The 17,417-nt window shown below is 40.6% G+C and overlaps 1 long non-coding RNA gene across 2 annotated transcripts in view; it reads left to right on the forward strand.

Annotated features, from left to right (window-relative positions):
• The window catches only part of LOC106507469, a 129,116-nt gene extending 122,241 nt beyond the window's left edge, over window positions 1-6,875 (forward strand). For both annotated transcript variants that reach the window (XR_002341049.1, XR_002341048.1), the window contains one exon: window positions 6,050-6,875. This is a non-coding gene — a long non-coding RNA (uncharacterized LOC106507469). The remainder of the gene's footprint in view (window positions 1-6,049) is intronic.
• The last annotated feature ends 10,542 nt before the right edge of the window (window positions 6,876-17,417 follow it).

A 17,417-nucleotide genomic window follows, 5' to 3' on the forward strand; every position in this document is an offset into this window, starting at 1 on the left:
TAAAAAATACACTAAAAATGCAGAAGAAACTCAAGTGGTGTTATGAAGTTTCTATAAGAATTGTTTTCTGATTTAGTTGCGATGATCGTTGTACAACTATAAATGTAATAAAATTCATTGAGTAATAAAGAAAAAAAGAATTGTTTTCTGAAACTTTTGTTAAGTGTGTGCGTTTAATGGGTATGTGTGTCAGGTCTTAAGGGAAGATGTGTTTTGTACAGACATTCATTCTGTTTCTCTCTAACTACAGGAGGAACTTATTAAGAATGGGTATTCGATGCACCTTGTTTCCTCACTTCTTAAATCTCTTCGCTGTGCTTCTTGTCATTATAGCACAAGTCTGCACCTGACCGACACATTAGTTGCACAAGGGGTATCCGGGGAGATCATTAAGAGGAGCTTCCAGGGCCCCACCCACCCTAGGGACACAGAGTTAATACATCTGGGTTGAGCTCAGCATCAGAATTTTTATTTTGCTCCCTGGAGGTTCTGGTGCAGCGTCAAGTATCATATTTTACAAGTATCCAAGATGCAAGAAGGACAGATTAAATCAATGCAGGTATTTATGGATACCAACAAGCTGTGCCTGACTTGTTAAATGACTCCCATTCTTACCGTGACCACGGTGATTTGAGGGTAATGAATGTTTGTCTGAGGAGGTGAAAACTCCTTGTATTGAGGCAGCTTCTTCTTTTCATAGAATTACCTATTCATCATTTATTCCTCTGTCTACAGGGAAATTCCACCTGTGCTGGCTTATGAAAGACCCATTTCTAGGTTTTTGTCTTTTGCAAAAATATCGTGACTTTGGCATCAGAGATATGGTGCTGATTGATTGTCCAGGGGTTTGATAAACTTCTTGTGAAAAGCAGAGCCTGCAAACCACATGGTAGATGCTGCCAGAAGAGTGGGATGTGAACACCTGGGGGCTGCTCTTTTCAGCCTTGGCCAGATTTTGAGGTGGTACAACAGGTGTTTTCTTGTTTTCTTTGCACAGGAAGGTAAATTCTAAGAATAAAACACAGCACTAGTGGTGAAAAGTCATCTACCCATTTTTAGGCTTAGAACATAGCAGGGCAGGTAGAAGAGCTGGTTGAGGTAATGTTTGGGGAACACTTCCAGACCCCCAAAAGAAAAATGCTGCACAAGTACCTTAAACTGATAGCATTGAATATAGTACATGTACTTCACTGCCTCATAGTCTAAATAATGCCTGGAATCCCCATGTCTTTTTTTTTACATCTTTGATTAACAGTTACTTATTTATAGATATATGTTATCAATCAAAGCTCCAGGAAGTATAAGAGGGATCTGGTATTGCCTAAGACTCATCTTGGACCTCAAATAATGGAAACACATAGAACTCACTATGAATATACGCCAGGTACCACTTTCAGCAGATTACACATACTGATTCATATAATTCTTCCACAGCCGTAGATGCAAGTACTGTTATTATCCCTATTTTAGGGCTAAGAAAATTGAGTGCAGTGAAGTCACATGGCTTACCCAAAGTCACAAAACTTGTAATCATGAAGGTGAGAGTTGAACCCAAGAATTATGACCCCAAAGTCTGTTCAATTAACCACTATGCTGCTTTTTTTTTTTTTTAATTTTTACAAAGGAGTTTACAGCCTAGTTAGGGAAGAGGCAAGAATTTTCACCATAGTAGATAAAGGAGAAAATATTGTTTTGAATGGATGAGGAAGAGTGGCAAATACATAATATAGATGGAGTGTGTTTAAAGTTCCAAAATTAGAATATGTATAATTTATTCCAATGGTTTTGTGGTACCATTCTGATAAGGTGGCTAACACATCACAGGTATTTGGAGATTTAGCTTTCACTCACCTTTCTGTTGGGTGAATCTTCTGTGTAGGCTGGACTTAGTGAATTTCAGCAGAGCTGGCTCATATGTTTGCATTCACTTGGTATTTTTGGTATTTGCAGATTGGCTGGGCCTAGATGCTTCACTCAAATTTCTGGTGGTTTTCTTGCTAGAAGCAGCAGGGATAACTGTGCCACATGTCTATCATCATTCAAAATGCTAACTCAGGTTTTTAATATGCCAGGCTAGCTCATGCTTATCAAAGCAATGGCAAGCTTCAAGAGAAGCAAGAGGATATAAACCCTAGAGTGCAAGACTTTTAAAGAAAAATATGTGGCTACCTTTACAATCAACCACAGTCTGTCCTTTGCAAAATCAATGACATTCCACTCACATGCAAAACACACCTGTTCCATCTCTGGATCCTCTAAAATATCATCCAATCAGAGCATCAGGATTAAAGTCTAGGATCTCCTGAACTACATCAGGTCCAGATATGGATGAGGCTTCATGGGTGTGGTTCCTTGAATGTAAGTCCCCTTAATCTAGAGATCTTAAGCTAGAATAAAGATATTTGACCCCAAGGTACCATACTAATAAAGGGAAGGATAATCATAAGAATGAATATAACGGGAGGCACCTGGCAATCATTGTCCACAGCAATTTTGAAGTTCCTCCAGGCAGATGTTGCCCTGTACACCTACAATACATGTTCCTTGATCAAGATCCAATTTAACATCTTGAGAGGGACTTTGAGTCTATTGTTTTAAAAGGGTCCGTTATCTTGGCTCTCAAGCCTACCTTTGCTATATCCTTTCTTTTCCATAAAGAGTTACCTATGTTTGCAGCTGAGTAGATTTTTTTCTTGCTTTATGCCCTCATAAAGTTGGAGCTTTAGAGGTCTTTTTGCAATTCGAGCAACATCATCCAGATCCAATTAAAGATGATGGCTCTTTTCCTAATATGAGTCCCTCAATACTTTGTGGGTTTTCTAAGTATCAAATTGTAAGACCATAATCTTGCACAAATACATAAATCCTATTTCTATTTTGGGACAATTGCTATAAGGTTCTTCTAAGCCTTTTCCTCTAGCTAACAATGTCTGACAGGCAGCTCATTAAATTTTTCAAAAGTCTTTATGAAATATCTTAGAGCCACATCTTTAATTCTCCTTTACCTTCAGGTTATTTCTTACTTGGAGAATCATTTACTGTCTCAAAAGTCTGGGATTGAAAAATATATTTATGTTATAATGTAACAAATCTGGATACTTCTGTGCCTTCCCAATTCTGCTTGCAAACTGAACAATTCTTTTTTCCTTCCTTCCTTCTTCCCTCCCTGTTTTCCTTCCTTCCTTCCTTCTTTTTTCTTTCCCAATGCCTTCTTTAATTGCCTTCTCTTGTCTTGTATCTGATCACAGGCACCTATATAAGCCAACTGACTCTATCGATATTATGCTTGGGAATAATTTTTCTAAGGTCCAAAGGTACATTTGCTATCATAGAGCATCACAGATGACACTTTACTAATTGTTGCACCACTATATATCATAGGTAATTTTTCATATTTCTATTGCAGTTTCCTCATGCTTTTCCAGTTTTCACTGACAGTTTGCTCACTATTTCCATAGTCTTCACTAATATTTCCCTTGCCTCTTCTCCAGAACTCCATCCATGGGTTCCAAAGCCAGTCCCACATATTTTAGATTTTAGTTATAGAAGCTCCCAACTTTTAGGTATCAATTTCTCTACCAGTTAGCTTTTTCTGTATAATAACCAACTCTAATAAAACTCACTGGATTAAAACACAACAATTTTTTTTTCAGCTCTTGATTCCATGGATCAGCTATGTTTTAGTTTGGACCAGCAAGGCTACCTTTGCTGAGCTTGCTTATGTATCTGTTGTCATCTGGCAGAGTAACTGGTGACTGAGTGAGCACTCTGTGACTTCACTCATACACCTGGAAGTGGAAAGCTCATCAGTTGGGGCATCAGGGGTGACACGGCCATGTATCTCCCATCGCTGAGCAAGCTAGAACAAGCTTGCTCACATAACAGGTAGAGTTTTAAATATAGATAGATCAACCCCCAATATGTAAGCATTTTTGAGGTCTCTGCTTGCATGGCATTTTCTGTTCATTGGTAAATCAAGTTATATGGCCAAGCCCAGAGTCAGCATGGGAGGTCCCTATACAAGGGTTTTTTACAGGGAAGGTAATGCTGAAAGCCAGTTTTGCAAACAATTATCACAGATATAAAAAATGGAGAGAAGGAATGGTGGAAGGATGTATTCAAAATCCTATCTGAAGGACACTGTCACTGTCAGAAGTTTATCTCAGTGCCTAGAAGAGGCAACCAGCTCCAAGAGAGTGAATTCTTTGAAATTTTGCACCAGTAGCTTAGCAGATGGTACAACTCATTGTCACTTACTTTTGGAAGATAAGAAATATAAAGCAAGGAAACTCTGGAAACCTTGAGCATTTAACACCGCTCTTTGGATGGAAAATATTTGGGTCAATGCTCCATTCAAGATGCCTTGAGGAGTCACTGGCTTAGAAAGCTACTTTCTTTTATGCAACACACAGACCTGACTTCAATTTATGTAGAGTGGTTGAGAAAGTGACTTGGCTGGCCTCTCTAGTCTGTTCTACCTGTGAAGACTGAATTGACAGGGACAGTGAAGGAGGAGGTCACGTGTCTGCAGGGAGGACAGGTAATGCAAACTATTGCCATCCAGGGCTGAATTTAGGGATGCATTTCCTTATTGATGCAGTATCAGAAGTAGAGGTATGATAAAAGTGAAATCGAAGCCTGCTCTCTACTTGAGATATAATGGAAAGTTAATAGATGTTGGGGGTGGTGGTGAAGGTGCTACTCCGGAAACCTACAAATCTATAAATCATTACAAATGTTGTTTCTCTGGATAAAAGTGTTCTCTGTTCCAAACAAATAAATGACTTGGAAACTAACTTTTAGGTAGAATAGCATCCTAAATTGGTGAAAGTCTGTCCTTAAAAGTTCTCCCAAGGAATGGGGTATGAAATTGTTCCTCTCCTAAACAATGGGATGCCTAATTATTTCTCTTCCAAATAGTTTCATGCTCAATTGTTCCTCTCCCAAGCAATGGAACATTCAATCAGTCCTCTCCCAAACAATGGAGTGCACCCAATTGTTCCTCTCCCAACAGTTGAATATTCAATTGTTCCTTTCCCAAGCAATGAAACATTCAATTATTCAGGTGAAGGCAGTTGAAAAGCTTCCATTTCTAGCAGTATAAAGCAAAGCTGTGACCAGAGCCAGGGTTGGGGCCCAGCTTGCTTCATTGGAGTCAGGCAAGTTCATGGTTATTATCACGATCCTTTGGGATCCTTTTGAAACTTTCTAAAAATGACACTTTCAATAACTTCCTGGATCCTCACATTCTCCTGCCACCCATGCAAAGTAGCCAAGAATGGTCTCTCCCTTTCACGTATGAGCTGGTGGATATCATTGCGGATATGACACAGCCAGGGTGAAACTGAACAGAATTCTTTAATATGTGATCTGTATTGATTGAGCTCTTACTACAAAGCTGAGTGAGTACCACCCCCGCCCTCAGGAAGCTCACATTCTAGTTGTGTAGGGAGGTACATCTAGAGAGAATCATTTGGGTGGGTGGTTGCTAATGGTCCTGGCAACTCAGAGGATGGGGGAGCTCCACTCTGCCTGGGGAGTTGGGAAAGGCTGCCCAAATATAACCATCCACTTGGACCTTGAAAAATAGGAAGTATCCTGACAAAGGCAGAAGTCTAGGAAGAATAGGTCTGGGCAGAGATAAAAATCACACATATGGTGTGAATATTCCCAGCAGAGGATGGCAGAAAGCTGCAGCTGATGTATTTTAGATACAGGACACCCAGAGCAAGGTTCTGTATAATAACCAAATTTCGGAGGCCAAATTTTGAAGGACATGAAGTGGCAATCTCTGGAGTTTTGCTTTTCTTCTGAAACCCTCCAATTACACAGAAGGTGAGAGAAGACGTGATTGACAGCAGATAGCCTAGAGATTCGTCCGTCTCGGAGATGTCCAACTAGGCCCTGATTACACGGGATGTGGGGCAAGTCCCCTGAGGTCTCTGGAACGGATTTTTTAAAAAAAAGTGGAACATACACAAGAGTGTCAAGTTTGCCCATGTCTGACAGGAGCCCGCTTTCTTGCCTGACTCTTATTTCCTCTTTGTAGCCTCTAGGTTTTTGTGGCTTCTCAAAATTCTTCTGAAGACAGGATGCGAAACACATGCTCCAAGGAACCTTCCTCCCACAGAGACCCTTGATCTGTCTTGGACACAGAGATGAAGTGTCTGGGGAATGTAAGCAGGGCACAGAGACAGCATCTGGACAGTCCCTCCTCCTGGAAGGAGAAAGGCACCTCCAGTTAATGAGGACATGGCAGCAAGATACTGGACACAGGTAAGCTCCCCTCAAACATCTAAAATCATCATTTAGGAGGGACGCTCATAACACACATCCTTTGTCAAAATTGGGAAAATTGGAAACCTATCAAGGCAAACAAACCTCGCATGGGATGTCCTCACCCAGAATGAATCAGTTGACATTGTATTGCTCCTGATCACATGCTTTGTTTTCTGCATGTAGATATACGTAGACCTTAAAAATATTTCAAGCAAGATTGGAATTATTCTGGTAATGCATAGTTTTGTATTCTGCATTTTAATTTCAGCTTCTCGCTAGAGTATTTTTACGTGCTAATATACTTTGAAACTATGTAGGTTGTTTATCTGTGAAGCAAATATCATTTACATCATGCTGACTGTATGGCCGTTTTACATATATTAACTCATTTATTTCTCACAGAGAGTCTATGAGGTAAGTAATTTTCTTTCATTTTTTTTTTATTGTCGTAAAGTATACATAGCATTTACCATTTCAACCATTTCTTTTCCTTCTTACAGCCGCACCTGCAGCACATGGAAGTTCCCAGGGCTGGGGTCAAATCAGAGAGGCAGCTGCAGGCCTGAGCCTCACCTGTGACCTGAGCCTCACCTGTGACCTGAGCCTCATCTGTGACCTATACTGCAGCTTGGGGCTGTGACCTGAGCCTCATCTGTCACCTATGCTGCAGCTTGGGGCAGTGCCGAACGCTTAACCCACTGAGCAAGGCCAGAATTGGAACCTGCATCCTCATGGAAATTATGTTGGGTTCTTAACCCACTGAGCCACAGTGGGAACTCGATTTTAACTGTTTTTAAGTGGACAATTCTGTAGCATGAAATATATTCACAACGTGGTACAAACATCACCACCATCCATTTTTAGACTTTTTCTTCTCTCCAAAACAAAGCTGTACCCATTAAACACGAAGTCTCCATCTCTCCATTCCCCCTTTCTTTCCGTCCTTGGTAACCACCATTTCAATTTTTTTTGGGTCATGTCCTAGGCGTGTGGAAATTCCCTGGACAGGGCTTGAACCCGCGCCATAGCAGTGACTAGAGCCATAACAGTGACAATACTTGATCCTTAACCCTCTGAGCCGACAGGGACCTCCGCATCATTTCACTTTCTGTCTTTATGAATCTGACTATTCTAGGTGCCTCTGATAAGTGGAGTCATGCAGTATCTGCCCTTTTGTGACTGGTTTATTTTTCTTAGCATGATATCTTCATGGCTAATCTATATGGTCGCATGGGTCAGAAATTTCCTTCCTATTTAAGCCTGAATAACCTACAATTGCACGTGTATATATCACCTCTTGTTAATCGGTTCTTTGATCAATGGACACTTGAGTTGCTTCCATACTTTGGTTATTGTGAATAATGCTGCTATGAACATGGACCTACAAATATCTGAGTCTCTGCTTTCAATTCTTTTGGTATATACCCAGATGTGGAACTCCTGGATCATGTGGTAATTCTATTTTTAATTTTTTGAGGAATCATCATACTGTCATTGTGTATGAACCAGGACCAGAGTTCTTCGGTGGAATAGAATCAATAGGATATACATATATAGGATATATCAATAGGATATATCAGTAGGATACACATATTGCCTATCAATAAGGTATATATATAGAGAGAGAGGAAGAGAGAGCCTATCTATCTATTTATCTATCTCTCTATCTATCTAATCTATCATCTATGGAGAGAGAGCTGTTATAAGAAAGCAGCTCCCTGAGGATGGGGGTTCGATCCCTGACCTCGCTCAGTGGGTTAAGGATCCAGCGTTGCTGTGAGCTGTGCTGTAGGTTGCAGACGCAGCTCGGATCTGGCGTGGCTGTGGCTGTGGCTGTGGCTGGCAGTGGTGGCTCTGACTGGACCGCTAGCCTGGGGACCCCCATGATGATGAAAGTGGGCAAGTCCCAACCCCTGTAGTCAGCAAGCTGGAAAGTCAAGAGAACTAATGGTTCCATTGACTCTGAAGGCAGGAAAAACCTGATGTCCCAGCTTGTAGGCAGTCAGGGAGGAGGAATTCTCTCTTATCTGGAAAATCATCAGCCTTTTCTGTTCTATTTATGCCTTTGACTGATGGATGGGGCCCTTATTAATGGAGGACCATTTACTTACCTCAGTCTAAACTCCTCCCCAAATACCCTCACCTAATGTTTTACCAAATATCTGTGTACCCTGTGACCCAGTAAAGTCGACGCATAAAATTAACCATCATACATTTTGGGGTAGGTAATACTATTATATCAGTTTTATAGATGAGGAACCTGAGGCAGAGAGATAGCGAGTGATTTGTCCACTGTTGTGCAGCCAGCAATGGGCACAGCTGGGATTTGAACTCTTCCTAGTTAGAGCAAAAATGACCGCTCTTGGCCTCCTTACCATATTGGATGCATTATATTATGTGTAGCCTCTCTCCCTGATGTGTTGAACACCTAAGCGGCAGTTAGCTTTTCAACATGAAAAACAACACTGGAGTTCCTGTTATGGCTCAGCAGGTTAAGAACCTGACATAGTGTCTGCAGGTTTTACCTCTAGACTCTCTCAGTGGGTTGAGGATCCAGCATTGCCACAAGCCAGCATAGGCCTGTAGCTGCAGATCTGACGTTACCCTTGGCCTGGAAACTTCTATATGCGACAGGTGCAGCTGTAAAAAGAGAAAAACAAACAAACAAAACCAAAAAAAGCCCACTGCCTCAAACAACATCGTTTATGCTCTCATCAACACTGGGCATTTAATACCTAACTACATCATTGACAATTTGATAGGCTAATATGATTTTATCCTTTAAATTATTGGTGACTTTAAATAATTTCCTCCCAGTTATTAGACAGATGTCATGTTCCCACGTGTCAATGACCTGATTTCTCTATTTTTCTAAATGGCTTCTGAGCTTTTGTCAGGGACCTGTGTATAGTGACACCTTTGTCAGTCGATGACAAAGTAAAAATAAAAAAAACAACTTCCAGCGATAAACCTCCCCAGGATGAACCATATGCCCAGGGCACCATCCTAGCAATATTCTGTCACTCGGGGGATGGTATTTAGTAGACAGGTGTGTTGGGGTAGGGAGATGTGGTTTGGCATTTTCTGGTCCAAGAGAGTGGTGTGTGGACCAGCAACATCTGATCACGTGTTAGAAATGCAAATTACACTGAATGAGACTCTCTGGGGGCTGGATCCCACTACTGGGTCTGAATTTTAACAAACTCTCCAAATACTGCTCAGCGAAAAAAGGAATGAACCTCTGGCAAACACTATGGCATGGATGAACTTTAAAAACATGATGCTAAGTGAAAAGGGCCAGACCCAAGAGGCCACGTATTGTGTGATTCCATTTATAGACCATGTCCAGAAAAGGCAAATTTTTCTGACATTCTGTCAGTAGATGAGCGGTTTTGGGGGGCTGGGAGTGGAAATGGGAATTAATTGTCAGTGGGCATGAGGGATTGTACTGGGGGAGTACGAATGTTCTAAAACTGATTTATGGTGCCATTCAGTAAAGTTACTAAAAATCAGTGAATTGTGCATGGGAAATGGGTGAATTTTATGAGATGTAAAATATACTGCAATAAAGTTGTTTAAAAAACCCCACAAGCTCTCCAAGTGATTCCGAGGCTCATTATTATTTTAGATGCACAGACCCAGACACACTGACCTAAACAGTATTTCCCAAACCTGACTGAAGATAAGCATCTCCTGGAGTGCTTGGTGAAAACAAAAGCAAAACAGATTCCTGGGTCCCAAGCTGAACTTACTGAATTATGGGCATGAAAGAGCAAGGAGATCCTGGTTACTCATTGGACATTGTTTGGGAAATACTGAAGAGAACTTAAAACCTTTTCCCCCAACGTACTGAAGAGATCTTAAAACATTTATCCTCGTATAATGTAATCCTAGGGGCCATTTAAAAATACTGACGGCCACAAAGTTTCTAATTTAATCATTCAGGAGACTGGGAGTCTTATTTTTATTTTTAAGCATTTTTTGGCCACATCATCAGCATGCAGAAATTTCTAGGTCAGGGACAAACCCGTGCCACAAAATGACAATGACAGATCCTTAACCACTAGGCTGCTAAAGAACTCTGACACTGGGAATTTTAAATGCTACCCAGGTGATTTTATTTTATTTTATTTTATTTTGCCTTTTTAGGGCTGCACCCACAGCATATGGAGGTTCCCAGGAATAGGGGTCGAATCAGAGCTGTAGCCACCGGCCTACACTACAGCCACAGCAACGCGGGATCTGAGCTGCGTCTGTGATCTACACCACAGCTCACGGCAACGCTGGATCCTTAACCCACTGAGCAAGGCCAGGGATCAAACCTGCATTCTCATGGATGCCAGTCATATTCATTTCTGCTGAGCCATGACAGGAATTCCCTTATCTTTCCAACTCTTGTGACTGCAAACCCTAGGACAGACACTTGCCTCATAGCTCGTCCTCAAGGCCTAGAAGGCTCTTTGCATTTCAGCCATCCTACCCATGTTTTGGGAAATAGGATGGAGAAAAAGGAGATGAAGGATGGGTGTGTCCTTTTACTTTCAAGGCAAGTTTCTGGGAATTTTATTCTGTACTCTTCTGACATCTTCCTGGGGCAGAACTAAGTCACGTGGCCACAACTTTCTGCAAAGAGGGTTAGGAAATAGTCATTGAGCTGGGTAGTTTTTTGCTCAGCTACAAATCAGGGTCCTGTTAGTGAGAGAGAAGAAAAGGATGGATATTTGGGGTCAACCTACACCCTCAGTGATACCAATGTGCCAGGCAGTTAGTTACTTTTACCTTACCCATCTTTTCAGGTAAGAAAACTCAAGTGGGGTTGCTAGATACAGTATAGGGGTCCTACTGTAGCACAGGGAGCTATGTTCAATCTCTGGGGTTAGTACAATATGAATGATGCTCTGAAAAGAAGGATATATATATGTGACTGGGTCACTTTGCTGCATAGCAGATATTGAAGGAACATTATAAATCAACTGTATTTTAATAAAAAATTTAAAAACCCAGTCTCATGAAAAAAAAAAGGACTTTTCTGGAAAAAACAAACAAAACCCCAATATAGGCTGCCCAGTTAAATTTGAATTTCAAATGGATAACAACTTTTTATGGTATAATTATTTCCTCAATATTGCATAGGACATAATTTATGCTATAAAATATCCTTTGTTTATCTGAAATCAAATTTAATTCAGCTTCCTGAATTTTTACTTGCTAAATCTGGTAAACATAAACAGAGGTGTAGGGAGTCACTCAACTGCAGGGACTGATTTGAACCCAGGTCTGTTTGTCTCATAGGCCAGACTCTGAATCACCACGTTGTCCCTAATATTCATCCACCTTTTGTGATTTTCAACATTCAGTCTCTGATCTCCATCTGATGTCCTCCCCCTCTGAGATAGAGGGTCACTACCCACCTTCTATAAATGCAACTGAGGCTCAGAGTACCTGGGGTGATTCTAGTTCTATCACTGATAAGCTATTTGACTCTGGACCAGTTATTTAACTCTTCATGCTGACACTTTCTCATCTGAAAAAAGTGGTCAAAATAGTAACAACAGTTCTTACTTTACAAGATTGCTGTGAAGATGAAATGAGAAAGCTTTTAGTGCCAGACTTGGCCCAGAGTCAATAAATGCTTGGAAAATTGGTTTTGTTGCTCATTGTCCTGTTGTCATAGATGTTTGCTTTGATCTGGATTTTCCATTGTACACCCATTGTCAAGTGCTGGAATAGCTGTGAAGGTACACACATGATTATAGATGCTCTCAAGGTGAATGAGCATTCCATCACTGTTTTTTAAAAAAAAATTTATTTTTTTAAAAGTGTAGTTGATTTACAATGTTCCTTCAATTTCTGCTCTACAGCAAAGGGACACAGCCACACATACATGCCTACTTTTTCATTTTTGCATCATGTTCTTACCCAAGAGATTGGATACAGTTCCCAGAAATGTACAGCAGGACCCCATCACCCATCCATTCCAGATGTAATAGTCTGCATCTAACAACCCCAAACTCCCTATCGGTCCCTCTCTTTCCCCTCTCCCTCCTGGCAAACACAAGTATGTTCTCTGTGTCCATGATCTGTTTCTGTTTTGCGGATAGATCATTTGTGTCATATTTTAGACTCCACATATAAGTGATATCATATGGTATTTGTCTTTCTCTTTCTGACTTAGTTCACTTAGTATGAGAGTCTCTAGTTCCATCACATACAAAGAATAAAATACCTAGAAATAAATCTACCTAAATAGACAAAAGACCTGTGCTCTGAAACCTATAAGATACTGATGAAAGGAATCAAAGATGACACAAATAGCTGGAAAGATATACCATATTCTTGGATCGAAGAATCAATAGAGTCAAAATAGCAATACTACTGTTTTGGTAATCTTCCTGTTCAGTGCAATCCCTGTCAAATTACCAATGACATTCTTTATAGAAATGGAACATCAGGAGTTCCTGTCGTGGCGCAGTGGTTAACGAATCCGACTAGGAACCATGAGGTTGCGGGTTCGGTCCCTGCCCTTGCTCAGTGGGTTGACTATCCGGCGTTGCCGTGAGCTGTGGTGTAGGCTGCAGACGCGGCTCGGATCCCGCGTTGCTGTGGCTCTGGCGTAGGCCAGTGGCTACAGCTCCGATTCGACCCCTAGCCTGGAAACCTCCATATGCCGCAGGAGCGGCCCAAGAAATAGCAACAACAACAACAACAACAACAACAAAAAGACAAAAGACAAAAAAAAAAAAAATGGAACATCAGTGTTTAAATTATTGGAGTGAGGAATTCCTGTTACAGCTCAGTGACTATGAACCCGACTGGTATCCGTGAGGATGCGGGTTCAATCCCTGGCCTCACTCAGTGGGTTGAGGATCCAGAGTTGCCATGAGCTGTGGTGTAGGTCACAGATGCAGCTCAGATCCTCCATCGCTGTGGCTGTGGCTTGGGCTGGCAGCTGTAGCTCTGACTTGACCCCTAGCCTAGGAACTTCCATATGCCGTAGGTGTGGCCCTAAAAAGACTAATAAATAAATAAATGAATGAATAAATAAACATTATTGGAGTGAATGAAGTTTAACTCCTCTTCTAAACAGAGATTCTTAGAACAATCTGTTGTATCACTGGACAGACAGCTCTTTATTTCTATGAACTACTGAAAGCAATCCTTCCTTTCTCCTAGATGAATTTTGCCAGAGATTTGTTGAATTTATTTGTCTTTTTTTCCCTTGCCTTTTTTTTTTGGGAGGGGGTGGGGGTGCATGTGTGGCATATGGAAGTTCCCAGGCTAGGGGTCGAATCAGAGCTGCAGCTGCTAGCCACAGCCACAGCCGCAGCCACAGCAATGCAGGATCCAAGCTGCATCTGTGACCTACAGCACCACTGACTGCAATGCCAAATCATTAACCCACTAATGAGTTCCCATTGTGGCTCAGCAGTAATGAAAACTGACTAGCAATCATGAAGATGCAGGTTCAATCGCTGGCCTCACTCAGTGGGCCTCACTCACTCCAGCGTTGATGTGACCTGTGGCGTAGGTCACAGATGCAGCTCAGATCCCATGTGGCTGAGGCTGTGGTGTAGGAAGGTGGCTGCAGCTCTGATTTAACCCCTAGCCTGGGAACTTCCATATGCTGCAGGTGCAGTCCTAAAAGGACAAAAAGACCAAAAAAAAAAAAAATTCTTTAGAAGATTTTGTACATATTCCACCACACACACACACACACACACACACACACACACACACACACACTTTTACATCAATGTATAAATGTCATCATATACCTGCTTTTTCTCAGTGTGGTCTTTTCCCCCTGACATGCTTAATCTTTTTCTCCTTTTTACTCTCCCTGTATGCTTATATTAATAATTCATGTTGAATTCATTCATATTTCTCCTAGGATCCACATGATTCTAATAGCTATTTATACACACATATATATCAGAAGTCTGTTGGTATTTTTACTTCCCCAAATGGTGTCACGGTATGTAATCTTTCAGGAATCTTCTTTTCTCACTCAAGAGTTCCTTTTGGAAATTATTCCAAGTGCTCAGATAACTTTAATTTTCTATAATGGACTACATAATATTCCATAGAAATGTTCTATCGCTTACTCAGTCATTGATCTAGTAATGGGCCTTCACTTTTTTCCAGTTCATTGCCATTTAGAACAATGCAGAAAGAAACAGCCTAGGATTCATGCCCTTAGGTACTTATGCTTTCATTTCTATAGGTGTGTACCCTACACTGAAGGGGCTCACTGAAAGAACTCTGTATTATTAATTTTAATACATGTTTTCTACAAACACTGTGGCCTTCAAAGTTCTAGCAGCAAATGTGTACACTTCTTATCCCCATTGTTTATCCTCATACGTAACACGATATTAATTTGATTTCAGGAGACTTATCCTATAGTCCGATAAGAACGCTAAGTAGCATTCTTCTTTTTTCTTCTTTGGTCTTTTTTTTTTTTTACTTTTTATGGCTATACCCGCAGCATATGGAGGCTCCCAGGCTAGGGATCCAACCAGAGCAGTAGCTGCCAGCCTACACCACAGCACTGAGGGATCTGAGCTAGCCCATGGCCCACATCACAGCTCAGGGCAATGCAGATCCTCAAAACCCACTGAGCGAGGCCAGGGATCAAAGCTGTGTCTTCATGGATGCCAGTTGGGTTCACTAACAGCTGAGCCATGACAGGAACTCCTATTTTTTTATTTTTAATTTTTGTCTTTTTAGGGCTGCCCCTATGGCCTAAGAAGTTCCCAGGCTAGGGGCCATGTTGGAGCTGTAGCTGCCAGCCTACCCAACACCCACAGCAATGTGGGATCCAAGCCGTGTCTGTGACCTACACCACAGCTCACTGCAAAACCAGATCCTTAACCCACGGAGCAAGGCCAGGGATTGAACCCTCATCCTCACCAATACTAGTCAGGTTCATTACTGCTATGCCATCATGGGAACTCCTCTTCTTCCTCCTCCTCCTCTTCTTCTTCTTCTTTTTTTTTAAATGGCTATTCCTGAGAACTCATTCTTTCATATGGTATTGAAATGTGTATAGACATGGCAAACTTATCCATGTAATAACATGAAGAATCCAGACTTTTACCCCCAAATATTTGAGAATTTCAATCAGTGGGATAAAGAAAGGTTACTGCAGATCTTTTTGGTTTGATTATGTATCCAGCAGGAAATCAAAATGGATTTCCATAACAGATTGCCTTAGTCTCCTCTGGCTGCTGTAACAAAATACCAGGGACTGGGTGACTTAAAGGACAGAAATTTATTTTCTCACAATTCTGGAGGCTAAAAAGTCCAAGACCAAGGTCTGGGAAAGGTTAGGTTTCTGGTGGTGATTCTTTTTCTGGCTTGTAAATAATCGTCTTCTCACAGTGTCCCCACCTGTTGAAGAGAAAGATATTTTTCTCATGTCTGTTCTTATACGGGTACTAATTATGTTGTCAAAACCCTGTAGTAATGACCTCATTTCACTTTAATTACCTCCTTAGAGGCCCTATTTTCAAGTCACTTTGGGGGTGAGGGTTGTCACGTATGTATTTTGAGGGGACACATTTCAATCCACAGAACATACCAAGTACCAAAAAATTCTCTATATAGGAAAGATTTAATACATATGTAAAAAAGAATGAATAAAAATCTTATGAACTGTCCAGGGAATTCCATGTACAATCAGGGATGTTTAGAATGTGCTAACCATAGTTAGAGGCCCAGAAGTCTAAAGAGAGAAATATTTGTCTCCATAAAATTTTTAAACTTTGTGTGTTGAAAGATACCATAAACAAAATCAATGGACAGGATCAATAAATAATAGATCTGAAAAACTTTGGTACTACTAATAGATCAAGAAGTGGTATCTGTAAAATAAAAATGTACTTACAATTTGACAAGAAAAAATAATGTAACAGGAAGATGGATTTGGAAGGGCAGTTTAATACTTCTCTCTCTTTTTTTATCGAAGTCTATCTTACATACAGTGAAGAATGTAATAAATATTTACCTTTGTATACAATTGTGTAACTGCCATAGTAGTCAAAATTTAGAATATTACCAGCACCTTAGCAGATTCCTTCATACCCTTTCCTGGTCCATATCACCAATCCGGAGATAATTTCTGTCCTGAATTATATCATCATAGGTGAATTTGGTCTGTTCAGGAGCACCTATGAGTGAAATCATACGTTATGCACCTGTATCCATCAGGGGCCAGTTGCAAGGTGGAAACTACTACCTTTCTTTCACTCAACCTAATACCCGTGAAATTGGTTCATGCGGTTCTGTGTTGGAGTGGTTTTGTCTTATTTATTGTTGTGCGGTATTTCATACCCAATATACCAAATTTTATCTTTTTTTTTTCTGCTGTTAAACATCTTTATCATTTCTAGGATTTGGCTATTATGACTAAATTAATATAAAAATTCCGTACATGTGTTTTGTGAACCTATGTATTCCTTTCTCTTCTACACATATATAGGAGTGGGATTTCTTGGTCTTTTATGACCCAGAAGAACTACATTCTTGCCAAAATCTGGAATTGGCTTTTGAGATTTAGCTATTCTGGTGGGTGTGAGCTCATGTCCCATTGTGATTTTAATTTGTGTTTTTCCAATGTTGAACAACTTGCACGAGTTTATCACCCACTCGGGTGTTACTATTTGTGAAGTGCCTATTAAAAAGTTTTGGCCTATTTTCAAATTGGATTATTTGAAGTTTTAAAAAAGTACTTTCTGGATAGTCTTTATCAGATATCTGTTTTGAGAATTTCTTCTAGTCTATGGCTTGTCTATTTACTTTCTTGATTATTTCTTATGATAAATAGTAGTTGTTACTTTAGTTCATTTTTTTCTGGCCTCACCTGGGGTATATGGAAGTTCCTGGGCCAGGGATTTGAATCTGAACCACGGCTGCGACCTAGCTATAGCTGGGGCAATGCCAGATCCTTTAACCCACTGTGCCAGGCCAGGACTGAACCAGCCCCTCCACAGCAACTGCAGTCAGATTCTTAACCCACTGTGCCACAGTGGGAATGCCAGTAGTTGCTAATTGTAATGAAGTACGTATTATCTTTTTTTCTTTTATAGTTAATTTTTGTCCTATTTAATAAAATCTTGTGGATAAACAATAAGGTG

This window comes from Sus scrofa, unplaced genomic scaffold, assembly GCF_000003025.6.
Source record: "Sus scrofa isolate TJ Tabasco breed Duroc unplaced genomic scaffold, Sscrofa11.1 Contig1878, whole genome shotgun sequence".
Lineage (NCBI taxonomy): Eukaryota > Metazoa > Chordata > Mammalia > Artiodactyla > Suidae > Sus > Sus scrofa.